The sequence below is a fragment of the Pteropus medius genome, unplaced genomic scaffold (genome assembly GCF_902729225.1).
Source record: "Pteropus medius unplaced genomic scaffold, Ma_sr-lr_union100, whole genome shotgun sequence".
Lineage (NCBI taxonomy): Eukaryota > Metazoa > Chordata > Mammalia > Chiroptera > Pteropodidae > Pteropus > Pteropus medius.
This window is the reverse complement of record NW_024356248.1, coordinates 731,274-743,288: the sequence shown is the minus strand read 5'-3', so window position 1 is coordinate 743,288 and position 12,015 is coordinate 731,274. Positions and strand designations below refer to the sequence as shown.

General features: G+C 59.2%; 1 protein-coding gene and 1 pseudogene across 3 annotated transcripts in view; both read right to left on the bottom strand.

Annotated features, from left to right (window-relative positions):
* MACROD1 (mono-ADP ribosylhydrolase 1) overlaps nucleotides 1-12,015 on the bottom strand; it is a 139,636-nt gene that overhangs the window by 62,685 nt on the left and 64,936 nt on the right. The gene's annotated exons all lie outside the window — the stretch shown is intronic.
* LOC120600910 (uncharacterized) lies at nucleotides 5,073-5,191 on the bottom strand (annotated as a pseudogene).

Below are 12,015 nucleotides of genomic sequence, written 5' to 3'. Positions count from 1 at the left end.
GGGAGGAAATGTGCGGGAAGTGTTTAAAAACTCTGAAATGGCAAACAAACAGGAGGCTGGCGGGAAGCTTCCTCTACCCTCCTTGCAGGCAGTGGGGTCGGGGGGCACCTGATGGGGGTGGGGCAGGTCAGGCAGGACCCGGCCTGGCCCCGCCACTCCCGCCAGGATGGAGGGGGAGAAACGGGCGAGCATGCGTGGGCCTCGGGGCCGCCCAGCCGATCGGGGCAGATTTAACAGGACTTTGAAAAATAAAAAGGTAAAATAGCAAACCGCTGCCCGCTCCTCCCGCCGCAATAAAAATGATTTGTTCGTGGAATGAAATTTAATAACTTTGGTGAGAGATGAGGCGTGAACAGTAATTGTTTTTTGCTCTTTCTCGATGTAGAAGGTGGGGAGAGGAGGAAGGAGTGAGGTGGGACCCCGTCGTGGAAGGGGGTGCTCATGGGTCCCCGTGCTCTAGGAGTCAGGAGGCGCTGTCTATCCAGGGCTCCGATAGGACAGTCCATACAGTCCCCCGAACCTTCACATGTCCCGTGCCAACCACACTCATCGGCCCCTCCCTGCACGCATGTGGGACATCTGGCCTTTGACCCTGATGGGCCCCCCGCCTGGCCGCCTTTCTGCCACTATTGCCGAAATTCTATTCATCCCTCAAAGCCCCTTCAAAAATGCTTTTCTCAGGCTCCCATGGTGTTCCAGCCGGGGGCAGCCTTCTAGCAACCCCTGAGCCTCCCAACAACACCCATCTCGGGGAACTCACCCCGTCTCCACCCAGTGCAGGGCTGCGTGGGGGCTAGGGTGTCCTCAGAGGCAGGGTCCCTGGGCCTGGCACACAGCAGCTCTCCGGCAGCATGCCGAATGAATGAGCAAGAGACAGTCCTGGCTGGCAATACAGTATCTACCTTCCCCGGAAGCTGGTGTGGTTGGGGCGGGACCAAGGACAACCTGGGGCTGACCCGAGACCTCTGCTCCTCCAGCTATGGCTTGTGTCACTTCGCTTCTTTGGGCCTCGGTTTTCCCATGTGTGGCAAGGCTGTGGGTTCGCCATGAGACAGGGCCCTTTGTCGAGCAGGAGGCCTGAGGGTCGGATGTGGCGGGAGACTGGGCCACTCTGTCCCAAGACCATGGAGGGCATGGATTTTCAGGGGCCCAGAGTCAGGACTCACTAGGCTGTGCACAGGGGTGAGAATGGCAGGAGGCCTGGGAGGGGGCCTCAAGGAGCCCCGCGACCCGCTCGGTGGCACTCCCCCCAGTGGTGGCCTGAAGAGGCGTGAGTGGCCGAGGGGACTGGTTGGCTCCTGTGCTGTGCGGGGCCAGTCGATGACAAAACAAACGCACTATTGACCGACTGCTGCGCACTAAATCCTCCCGGCAGACAAGATGGGCAGACAAGATGATGTGAGCCCAGATCGACTGCTCAACTCATAACCCGCTCAGGTGGCCATTGGAGGGGGCGGCAGAGTGGTGGCTGGGGCCGGGGAGGGAGGCAGGGGTAGGGCGGAGGGCCTCACGTCGCCCTCAGACGGAGGGGCTGGTCCTGCACCCATTGCACAGGCCGGGCTGCCTGGGAGGCAGGCTGAGGGACAGCAGCCTGGCAGGTGTGTCAGGCTCGGCCCCGGGGGCTGCCTCTGGCCTAAGTTTTGGAAGCCTCAAAGTGCAGGAATTCCAGAAGCTAAAATTAGGTCAGCTGATCCAGGTCTTTTATTTTTAATTAAAATAATTATATAACATCAGATAAATATGAAAAACATACATGCGGCATCTCTGTAAGTTATGAAGCATAATGATAAACCACACACTCTGAACCTGCCATGCAATTAAGCCCAGTGGTTCAATGCCCAGACTGCTGGGTTAAAATACGGGCTGTGCCACTTCCCACCGCGTGGCTCGTTACTTCGCCTCTCTGTGCCTTAGTCTGCACAACCATAAAATGGGGATAGTAAAGAGCACCCCCCCTCCCCCGCCCCCGTTAGACTTGTTCTGAGGATTAGGTGAGTTAAGCTTTCTAAACCACCAGGAGTGCAAGAAAGGGTAGCAGCTCTTAGAATCTGGGATTTATTTTTCTCTTGCTTCCTGTTGCAGCTTCACCCCACATGTGGCCCAGGGGTCCCTTACGTGGCTGGCCTTTTGAGGGTCCGCGAACCCCAAGACTCCTAGGTAAATGTGAATGCCTGGGGAGTCACATTCCAGTAAGAAGAAGATCAGATTCTCAGGATGGGCCCTCCTGAAAGGAAGACTCCCAATCTGCTCCAACTGCCCCACTTTATGAAGGGTCCTGTGGCCCAGAGAGGCAGAGCCCCCCGAGGTCAGCCAGCGGCAGAACTGGCAGGCCCAGCCTGCTGATGGCCCAGAGCCACTTAGCCCTGCTCCGGGACGCAGGAGGGGCCAGAGACCAGCCACTGCAGGTTCTGAGGGCCATGGGGACCACACACAGAGCCCTCGGGGAGCTGCGCAATGCTGAGCACCGCTGTGTGCTGGTAGTGTCCGGTTGTGACCAACGGGCTATCCTGTGGCCTCTGCAGATCCCCACTCTCTCCTTATAGTCACCCTCGCTCCTCTCTGAGGCAGCCTCAGCCAGCCTTGGGGTCCCAGAGATCGGCCTTTGAACCCCACTTGCTACTTTCTAGCTTCTGCTCTGGCTAAGTAACTTAGCCACCAGAGCCTCAGTCTGAGCGTCTGCGGGATGGACAGAATGAAACTGGGAGGTTTGAGGAAGGATTCACTGAGGTCGCAGGTGGCACTTATTAACTTGTTAATTCAAAATCAGTGCCAGTTCCCCGCTGTATGGAGGCCACGGGGCCTGGGCCCAGGTGCAGGAGGTGCAGCCCGGAGGAGACGCGCTGGGGGTGCATCTGCGGCTGGGCTGGGAGCCGTGCGGTCTGGCGCGTCAGATGGTGTGTGAGTGTGTGCCTGCGTCGTGTGGGTTCTCACCTCCTAAACACACTCCTGGAGAGTAGAAGCTGGGCCTCGGCAGGGTAAACACTGCAGCTTCCTGGGGAGAAGCCCAGGAGAAGCAGCCCAGCCCCGTGCATGGGGGGCAGGTGCGGCCCCAGAACTTCGCAGGGGTCAGAGCCACAGCTGGGACACAGCCTGGCCCAGTCACCTCGGGCTCTGGGGTTGGAGGACTGGCTGGACTGAGAGTGGGGGGCGGGAGGCCAGGGCCCGGACCACAAGGAGTGCCTTGGAGGCCCAGCCACGAGGGAGCGGGGAGGCACCGCAGGCCACATTCCTGTGACACTGACACCTGGAGTGACCTGTCAGCCTGGCTGGTCAGAGGGATATTTGGGGGGGATACCCCCTCTCCACCCTAGTCCTCCCCTCTCCCCCAAGGAAGAGTCACCTAGAATGTTGTAACTAGACATGAAGCTGGCTCAGGGTAAGGTCTCCTTTTAGGAGGGGGAAACTGAGGCACAGAGAAAGGAAGTTCCCAGAATCCAAACCGCCGGGTTCTGCCGGTGGGTGAGGTTTATGAGGGAGGTTCAGGGCCGGAAAGGGTCGTCTGGGATCCAAGACCCTGCCTCAGCCACCTGCGAGGCAGAGGAAGTGTGCGGGGAGCGGGGTGGCGGTTTGGCCTTGGGGAGGCCTGGGCTCCACTGTGGCCCCAGGAAGCAGATGTTCTCTCTGAGCCTCTTTCCTCTACTCAGAGAAAACGGGAAGCGAAGCTGACCCCACAGGGCCGGGACCTGCCTGGGGGGGTCCTGCTCTCCCCCGTGATCCCCTCATTACTCCATCTGGATAGAATGGTGCCCCAGGTGGCCCTCCTGGGTTTGAACCATTCCCTGGGCACCATCCAAAGCCTGGCACTTGACATATGGCATTTCTTTGGGTCCTCTTCACAATCTGTTATTGTCCCCATCTTGCAGATGGGGAAATTGAGTGACTTGCCCAAAGCCACCCAGCCGGTAGGTGGCATAACCGCTGACAGGCTCAGACTGAGGGTGTGGGCAGAGGTGGATGTATTATCTGTCCCCACCCCCCGCCTCCTCTCCTTGGTGGCTGGATTCTTGTCCTTTTCCATTTAATTGAAGTGACAATCTACCTGGCTCCCGAGAAGGAGACCCCAGCCTGGCCCTGGGGTGGAGAGAAGCTGGAAGGAACAGCCCAGAAGCCCTCCCCCATTGTTCTCACTGCTTTAGCGGCCACCTCACCGGTGCCCCGCCGACCCCAAACCAGAGGCATCTCCCTAAAATGCAGTTTGACCCTACCAGTTGCTTGCCCAACCCTGGGGCCCTGGTGAGACCTCAGAAGTTCTTGCCTTTGGCCCCAGCTCCCAACCCTGTCACTCCTCCCCCACTCTCCCTCTGCTCCTCGAGTAAGCCATATCACGCTCCCTGCCCCGCTTCATCTCACCCTGAAGGTTTCTACTTCCTCAGCAAGGACCTCTGACCTTCTCATCAGGGGCTCCCCACTGAGGAGTCCCCACTCTCCACCTCCTGGGTCAGAAGACTCCCGTCACTGCACCCCGGTTCAGCAGCTCCAAGGTCTGGAGGCTCCCCAGGTGTCCAGAGCAGCCTCATGCTCTGATCCCTGGTCCATCTCCAGCGACCACAGCCTGGCATATCACAAGCGGGCCATGTGCTCTGGGCGAATGGCTGAGTGAATGAATGAATGTACATCTCCTCTGCGCTGGGCCCTGTACTGGCACTGGGGATCCCGAGATGGCCGATGGCCGATGTTTATGTTACTGCTCTAAGCTTTCAGCACATATCAGCTCATTTAATCCTCGCAAGGGCCTTATTCGGTCAGTAGACACTATTATTATCCCCATTTTCCAGAGTGGGGAGCTGAGGCACAGAGAGGGAGGTGAAATAGCCCAAGATTTAGCAAATAAAAATACCAGATGCCCAATTAAATTTGAATTTCAGAGAAATAACCAATAATTTTTGTAGCGCAAATATATCTCATGTGATCTTTGGGACTTACTTATGCCAAAAAAGTATTTGTTTCTTGTCTGAAATGCACATTTATTTTTAAATTCTATTTATTTATTTGTTTATTTTTAGGCAAGGCAACCCTTGGTTGCTCTCACAGATTGCAAGGACCATTGTCAGCTTACAATCTCTTATTTTTTACACCTACAGCACCTGGTCTTCCTAGGTGGTCTCCCATCCAAGTACTAACCAGGCCCGACCCTGCTTAGCTTCCGAGATCAGACAGGATCCGGCTTGCTCGGGGTGGCATGGCCGTAGGCGAAAATGCATGTTTAAGTGGGTTCCTGTATTTTATCTGCCAGCCCTACAAAGAAGAGATAGAAAGGACCCAGGAGGTTAAGAGATTAATTAGGGAGATTGAGGCCCGGAGCAGGCAGGGCCTTGTTACAGACAGAGCTAAGGTGAGACGGGCTCTGGACTCCTGTCCCTTCTACTCAGTGGGCTGCCCCACGGCGGGGCCAGGCCTGGTGCCACCCCCACCTCCATAACTCAGCAGAGCTGCCCGATGCCCCTCTGCCAAGCGCCTGCTACAAGTCACAAACCACGTGGCCCATGGACCTCCTCTCCAACTCCCCCCTCCACCAGCCCTCTCCTTCGCATGCTCCTGCCTTGCTCATCTCCTCAGGCAAGACTTCCTGCAAGACTTCCTCACGTGGAAGGGATCTGCACAGAGTGAATTTTCACAGCTGGGTTATCACCTCCTAAAAATAGGGCTGAGTGATGGATAAGAGCTGTCACCAGGCCCTCTGGCGTGGGGGGCAGTGGGAGGGAGGAAGGGGGATGGGCAGGGCCAGGGGGTCCACAGACTCCAGCCCAGTGCCCTCACCCCAGAGCGACTGCCAGCCCTGGGTGGGCCTGAACCCCCTCTCACTCATGGGGAAGAAGCTGATCTGTACCTGAGGTCTTCAGAGCTGGGTCTGAGCCTCCGGGATGAGTCTCCTACACAGGCACCAGCCACAGCAGGTCGTGACTCATCTGCCCAACAGGTGCCCCTGCTGGGCAGCCGGAAGCACCTCTGTCTGGGCAGGTCAAGGCTGTGCCTCCAGAGGGATGTCTGAGAATCAAGGACCCTGTCACAGGACTGCCTTGCCCTTTTCCCCTCCCTAGCTGTGCCCAATTCTCGATTTTGTTTTTTAGTTTCTTGGTTTTTAAAGACCCATCAGCCTGACCTCCAGATCCAGGTGCTGATGGGTATTTGTAGAGGCATGGCCAGGCTTCAGGCTATGGATGGGAAGGTGGGGGCAAATGGCTCCTTGTTTCCAACACACGCACACACGCTCAGCCCAGACACTGAGGACACACTGATGGGCATGCGTGCACGCGCGCACACACACACACACTCACACTCACAGACACACTGGCGTGCCATGTACACACCCAACTCTCCCCCTTGGTCTCTGAAGCCACTAACATTAAGTACAGGTGGGGGAGGGGCTCCAGCTACTGTCACTGCACGGTCACCTAGCATCGAGTGACACTGCCAAGGGAGGACGCCCCCACAAACCATGGCTGGGCCTCTGGCTTCTCAGGAGCCTGAGAAGGCTGCCGCTCAGCCACTTGGGCCAAGGGCCTCCCGCGGTCATAGGCGGGCTTCAGGAGCCCATTCTGACCCAGCCTGGCTTCCTTTCCCCGGTACCTCCCCAGCCAGGGTCCCAGGGGCTGTCCCCGTATCCCAGGCCTGGGTGGTCCCATGTCAGCTGAGTAGCTTGCCCCTTCCCCAGGCGTGCCCTTGGTCCACAGGTACGTACAGAGAGCCCTCTGTGTGGGCCTGGTGTGTGAGAGCTGAAGACAGCCCCTCCCTTCCTTCCTCATGCCCACCTCCCGGCCCAGTCCGGAGATGCCGGCAGACAGGCCGTGCCCCTTGCCCAGAAGGGTGATACCCGCCGGGAGGGAGACAGTCCACTCCATCTCTGCACAGGTCGGTGACATGAGACCCCACCCCGGCCCCCTCTCTAGCCCAGAGCCCGGGCCCAACCCCGTCCGCGTCTGCAGTGACGCTCTTGGGGGCAAGGCGGCCTTGGAGCTACATATTAAATGCAGCTGCACCGAAACACGGCCTCAATCCAATTACACCAGGAAACAAGAGGAGCCGCTTAGGCTAATCTGGTTATTCCGGCCTCGCCTCCCTCGGCAGCCTCGGAGGGATGCCCAGGAGGGCAGCTGTCTGGATGGGCATCAGTGTGAGCACGGCCCTGTGCCACACAGGGTCCCAGGGGGTGGCCGTAGCACTGACTGCCTGTCTCCTGGGGCAATCTGCCCACAAACTCAGCTCCTGCTGGCAGAGAAGCCATGGGGCTGTGGAGAGGCTTCTCGGCAGGCAGCCTGGCGGGAAAAGTGAGTCCTTCATTGATCATCCCTAAAATATTTACCGAGAGCAGAGCTTCGAGGCACTGGCCTGATCGGGCAGGGGCACCTAGCAGTGTGGGAGAGCAGGCTCTGCCTCAGGAGGGCACCCCGAGCTGGGGGGACAGACGGGGTGAATCTGAAAAATGGTTTCAGATGGGCTATGACCAGGAGGGAGGCCCCTCTGGGTAGGATGATTTGGGGAGGCCACAGATGACAGAATGGGGGGCCAGGAGCAGTTGATGGCTAGGGAAAAGCCAGAAGGTGACGGAGCCCTAAGCGGCTAGGCCTCACGCAGGCAGGCTGAGAATCTCCGCCAGAGGAGGTGATGGATGGGGCTTGGGAGCAGTTGGGGACTGGGCCCAGGAGCTGATCCTGGGGGGTGAACAAGTCCATGGGGGTCAGATTCTGGGTGAGCCTCAGGGGCCAGGGCTAGAGACCTCACTCCTGGGTGTAATCACGAGGTGGGAGAGGAGGGGGGCCCACTGTCTGGAACCCCAGATCTCTCTGCCTTTCTTCATCCTGCAGATGCTGGGCACCCCACGAGGGGCAGGAAGGGTTGGGGTGTCACCCAAGGGGTTCTCTTCTAAGAGGAATATGGGGGAGTCCTGGACCTCGGCATATGAGAAGCTGAGACCCCTGCCCAGGCCACTTTCCCTCGGCTCAGATTTCGCCAGCACCTGGAAGTCACCAGGGTTCTGAGAAAGGCGGGTGGGGTCTGCGCCTCCCTCTTCCACCTGGCCGGTCCCACCCCCGCTCCTTTCTCCGTTCACCTTCTCTGCTAAACACAGTGGCGCCGTTTGCTGTTTGCACCTCCCTCCCACGTGCCAGGTGTTCCCTGGCGTTTTCTCGTTTCATCTGTTAACAGTCCCCTGGGTGGGCACCAGCACCCCGATTGTACAGGTGAAGAAACCAAGGCTCAGAGAGGGGAAGTGACTCCACAGCAAAAATAAGTAGATAAAGATCAGGATTTGAACCCAAGCCCGCCTGCTCAGAGCCCAGTCATTCCACCCCACGATCCTCCTTCCTCTTTGGCTGTATTTCTGTAAGCTGCCGCGAATCTTTTGGGATGAGACGGGAATAAATAAATACGTATGTAAGTAAATAACGAGAGGCTGCAGGGACATGCTGACGCCAGGTCAGAGCTCAGAGTGGGAGACGGCGCGGACGGCACCATTTCTGGGCCCTTCTGCTAGTGTGCAGGGGTGGTAGGGAGCTCCCAAGGTACTCCTGCCCCAAGGTCAAGAGTCAGCGGCTGACGTGTGGCACCCGCTGGGGCCTGCGGGTTGGGCGCCGGGCAGGAGGGGGACAGCTGGGTAAGGGTGACGCCCTGCGCAGGGGGGAGTCTGGCTGGTAGTGGCAGGGGCAAGCGTGCAGGTGTGGGCTCCCACCTGCTGGCTCTCCTTAGAGCCCAGACCCTGATGCTCCTGTTATAATGCAAATACGTTGACACATTAATCCCTCCACCCTCTTGAGCACAGTGGGAGGATTAGCTCAGCACTTGCCAGGGACAGAGCTAAGTCCCCAAGCAAAAAGATACAGGGAGCCCTCCAGCCCAGACTGGAGCACAGGGTAGAAATGGCTGGTGCAGCTGGGGAGGCTCCCAGATCCCTGGGGGTGGGGGAGTTGACTACAGGGTAAAAGAGACCCCCAAGGGTGCCCTGTCTCCGCTCAACGGCTTGGCCCCCGCTCTGTGTGCAAGGATGCTAGGCAGCCCCAACTAAGGACCACTATTGGCCAGGAGCTGGGGACCACCCGCTCCTCAGTGCAGCCTCCCCCCACCCCCCTGTCCCGGCATTGCTGTGGGTGGCACTGCTGTGGGTGGCACTGCTGTGGGTGGCGTGAAGAGTCCGCACACGACTGGAGAAGAAACGTGCCAGGTTCAGGCCAAACCTTTACTGGTCCTTCAGGAGGCCAGGCCAGTGGCGTCTGAAGCCTGTCCCTCCTCATTCTGCGTGCATATGTGATTTTGTGCATGTGAGCATGTGCACGTAGGAGGATATGTGCGTGCACAAGTATATGTATGCCGGTGTACGTGTGCATGTGTGCATGCACACGCGCCTTGTGCTACCCTGGACTGTTGCAGCCTCCCGCTTTCGGCCTCCTCCTTAGGCCCGGCCAGAACAGCCAGAGACAGGCACTCAGCCTCCAAAGGTGACACGGCTATTTCCGGGCCTGGATTCCTGCCAGTGGCAGCGTGAAGTGTGTGTACGTGCGCACAGTGCGTGCGTCAGAGGGCTGGGGGGGCTGCCTCTGTCCTGAGTCCCTCCCAGCATCTCCTGCCCGCCCCGCCTCCTCCCTGCCCAAGCCAGCCAGCTCCCCCTCCTCTCTCTGTAACCCCCCACCTTGGACAGGAGCTGGGAGGCAGCAGAGAAATCTCAGGGGCAGTGGGAGGAGCTTGGGCTTCGGGGTCAAAGGGCCTGGACTTGGGTCATCCCTGTTGACTTCTGTAGAGGCTTCGGGCAGTTTCTACACCTCTCTGCACTTCGCTTCCTTGTCTGTAAAGTGGGTGCACAATGCCCGCTCAGGAAAGCACCTGGGAGGGTCCCAATACATGGCAGTGAGGTACGAGCAGTGACAGGGCCACTCAGGCAGGGGGTCAGCCAGGGGGAAGCAGGTTTGTGCACAGCGCTGCCAGGGCTCGGCCTTGGCCGCCACACCCTACGCCTCGGGGACTCCGACACTGTTCCTTATCCAGCCACACCGGACAAACCCCAAAGCTGCACCCTCAGGTCTAAAGACGTGGTACCCTGGCCCAGGCGGGAAGCCAGACCACTGGATTATCGGAAAGTCAAAGACCCCTCGTGGCTCTGCAAACCCCCTGCTCCCTCCCTCTCGCCTCCCCTCCCCATCTGAGTGAACGAGTCGGGTGCCCAGGGCCACCTCCCCCAGCAGCGGGGGGTCGGTGGGCTTGGCGGGGCTCCCCCGGAGGCGGCGCTGTCCCTGGGCACCTCAGGGAGACCCTGGTGGAGGCGGTTCCCACCCAGAGCCGATTCTGTCCTGTTCAATTTGGAGCTGAAGTGCAAACAAGGTTCAGGGACCGCTGCTTCCACCCCAAATCAAATTCGGTGCTATGATTGCTCTGTGGGTGGCGGCCTGTCTTCCGGGGAGGGGTGAGGAAGGCTGGCACGGGGGCCAGGCCCGACCACAGGCTGGTGGTCAGGATTCGGCAAAGGCCAGGCCATTCGTCTGGGGCAGCCAGCTGGGCTGGCTGTGATCTTCTACCCAAATTAAATTTTAACCCAGCTCATAAATCTTCCAGGTCCGTTCCCTGCTACCCGCTGAGTCTAACGCCAGCCTGGGCCGGCATGGGGATAGCCTCATCCGATGGTCTGTGTAGCTGTGGGGCAGCAGGGCCTGTCTGCCCTGGGGAGAAGGGACAGTCATGCGTGGACGGGCCTGGGGATCCTGCCAGCCACTGGCCACTGGGGCTGGCTAAAGGCCCAGCCTGGCTATCCTGGGCAGCAGCTCTGTCGGTCGGGGGCCCTGAAGGCCTGGGCCAGGGTCCCAGTGGGGCTGTGGGTGGCTCTTCTGACAGAAAGGCCAGGGTTCAAATCACAGCTCCGCCTCTTCCCAGACAGGCCAGCTTAGGTGGGTTCCCTAACTTTCCTGCTCAGCTGTGCAGTGGGGGTATAACAGCATCTCATGTAGGGATGTAGGAAGGAAGATGACACCCTGGGGGCAAGGACAGTGGGCTTCTCTTGGGGCCACCACAACCTGGTCTGTCCACCAGGGCTGGGTGCTCTTTCCTGTCCCTGTAGCCCCTGTCCCCAGCAGACGGCAAGTGGCAGGGCTAAGGGAAGTGCCCTTATTTGTTTATTTGCCATTTTGTGGAGGTGTGAGGTACACAGTCAGCCACGCTACCTGCAGGACACAGCACAGTCCATCTTGGACCCTGTGACCACCCTGGCGCAGAGGACACAGCATTCCTGGCGGCTGTGGGCCCCCCTCTGCCAGTTTCAACTAGCAAGTCCCAACCCGCCCCCCACCTGCCTCCCCCGTGGAACCCTGTGCCTCAGCATGAAGTCCAGACCCCTTACCCACGCGGCCCCCCGCTGACGGATGTGCCCCCAAGTGGGCTGGTCCCAGTACCCTCCCAAAGCCAGCCTCTCCCTGCCTGCGGATCCTGCCCAGGCTTCAGGCATCAGCCTGTGCAAGTTCAATCTCCGTGGAGGGACGAGAGAGGGAGGTTAACATGCCCGCCCTGCAGGTGGCAGCACTGAGGGGGTCTGTGACATGCCCAGTGCCCCAGGCAGGGCTGGCGGCACAGCAGCAGCGTTTGCCTTCCTGCCTCCAGTGACTTCTGTAGCGGGCAGGAGGGGGCCTGCCAGCCCTCCCCCGACCCTGCAGGGGCTGACACTCTCCTCTCCCCGCCATGGCAGGGGTACGAAGGTGAAGCCTGTTCCACGTTGAGACCCCCCTCCCTGGTCCCCCACATCTCCTGGCTGATGCTCCCTGGAACAGGTCCTGACGAGGTGCCCCTGCTCCCCACCCCTTCACTTAATCTCCCCTGCATCTGGCTCAGTCATCTGCTTACCTCCTTTATCCACACAGCAGCCACACAGCCACGTCCCGAGAAGCTGTCACCATAATCTACAGCCCCCAAATGCATGTTTGGCCCCTCCGCCAGCGCAGCACAATTAACATCCCCACCAGTAAACAATACGGGGCCATATTTCACCCGCACCCACATGTGGACCACAAAGGCAACAGAATAAATGATGGTGCCATTACGTGAGGG